Below are 1,879 nucleotides of genomic sequence, written 5' to 3' on the forward strand. Positions count from 1 at the left end.
CCTCCGGCTCCCTCCATCCCCGGATCTGACTGCAGCTCGGCCCCGGGCCGTTTCCGTGCTGTGGTCCCGGGTTCTGGCGTCCCCCCTGGCCCTCTTCCTGTCCGTCTCTCGCGAGTGCCCCCCTGCGACGTGAGCAAGCCTTGCTCGCAACGTTCCGGGCGCGGGAGCTCCCTGCCCCCTGCCCCGGGGCGCGGGAGCGCCCCGCCCTCTCCCGGGGTGCCTGGTTTCCCCTGTCCCAACTGGGCCCGGGCCCGGGGGGCGGGCGAGGGGGCCGGCCCGAGGCTGGGGAGCGTGTCCCCGGGCTGCAGAGCGCTGCCCGAGGCCTGGGCGCGCGTTAGAGTGGAGCTGCGCGGCGGGCCGGTGTGGGCCCCGCAGCGCCGAAGTTGGAGGCGCGAGGAAAAGTTGGAGACGACTGCCTCTGGAGGCCGGGCACGCTCCACTGCAGGCGCGGCGCGCTCGCTGCTGTTGTTCAATTCTGAAAAAAGATGTATCCGAAAACAACCAGGGAAAAAAATAAAAAAAGCAAAGCAGGCGCTCCAGGCCTGCTGGGCCGCGCCGCCGCCGCAGTGGGGTCGCGGGCGCCCGCCCTCCCCGGCCGCCGCGTTCTGTAGGGGGCACTGCAGGGTTGTGGAATCTCGAGTGGGAAAGTTCCCCGAAACTTGGACGGCCCTCCCCCTGAGCAACTTTCTCCTGCCGAGCCGGCCTGCGCGCCGGGGGGGCCTGGCCCCGGCCCCGCGCGTCCCCGCACCCCGCGCCCCGCACCGCTGTCCGGCGCTCGGGCGGGCCGCGGGCGGCCGGCGACCCCCACACGTCGCCCGGGCCCGGTTCGGCAGCACTCATCCGGCAGGGGCTGCGCGGGCTGCGTTGGGCTCCAGCCGCCCGCGCCCCAGCGCGCGAGCAGGGGCCAGGCGGCTGCCCCGGAGGGAGGCCGGTGTCCCCGCGGGCGCCTCGAGGCCGAGGCCGAGCCGGGAGCAGCTCGGGGTCGCGGAGCCGGGGGCCCGGGGCTTGGGCAGGACCGGCTTCCCCTCCCCCGGCGAGCCGAGACCACCGCGGGGCTCGGGAGTGAGGTCTTCACAAAGGGAAATCGCCCCGAAATCCGGGAGCGGGCCCTCACCCCTGCATTTGTTCCTGCATTAAATAAACCTGACACACACGTGTGTCTTTTCCGAGCGTTTCCCGCGTGCAAAGCGCTGGGCTTGCAAAGGGGCGTAAAGCAAAACGAGAACAAAGCCGCTGTCGGCGCTCACGAAGGGCGCCCGGGTGGCGCGGAGACGGCCGCGCCGGCGGGGGTCCGGGGACCCCAGGGGCCTCACCCGGATCGCTGGCGACCAGGACATATATTTTGTTTTCTAAAGGAGAATGTATGCGTCCGTTGTGTGACTAAAGATTAATATTAAAAATATGTTTAGGGGAAATAACAAAATGCATAAAAGAAAAGAAAAAGAAACGCGAGAGCCGGGCTGGCGCGTTCATTTCGGGGAAGGGGCCGCGGCTTCCAGACAGAGGGCGGTGGGAGAGGGCGATGCGCGGGGAAGGGGCTCTAGCTCGCCGGCTTTTCCCGGCCGTGGACCGTGCTCGGGCGAGACAAAACCTCGCAGCCTGTCTCGCCGCCGCGTGCAGCCGCAGACAGCGAGCAGCCTGCCTTCCCCGAGCTGGAGGCTGCGGCGCGATGAAGACGCCGCTCCAAAGGCAGAGACCCTGAGTTAGCTCGTGGAGGGAAATTCGGGGAGCCGGGGTGTGGACCCCCAGGCTTAGCTCGGCACCCCGGTAAATATCTGCATGTTTGCCGAATGAGGGAGAACTGTGTCCCCACACCGCATCAGATCTCCCCAGTGAGATCTGACTCCAGACACACGGCTAAGCCCCTCAACTCCCCCTT

This window comes from Diceros bicornis, chromosome 19 (genome assembly GCF_020826845.1).
Source record: "Diceros bicornis minor isolate mBicDic1 chromosome 19, mDicBic1.mat.cur, whole genome shotgun sequence".
Taxonomy (NCBI): Eukaryota; Metazoa; Chordata; class Mammalia; order Perissodactyla; family Rhinocerotidae; genus Diceros; species Diceros bicornis.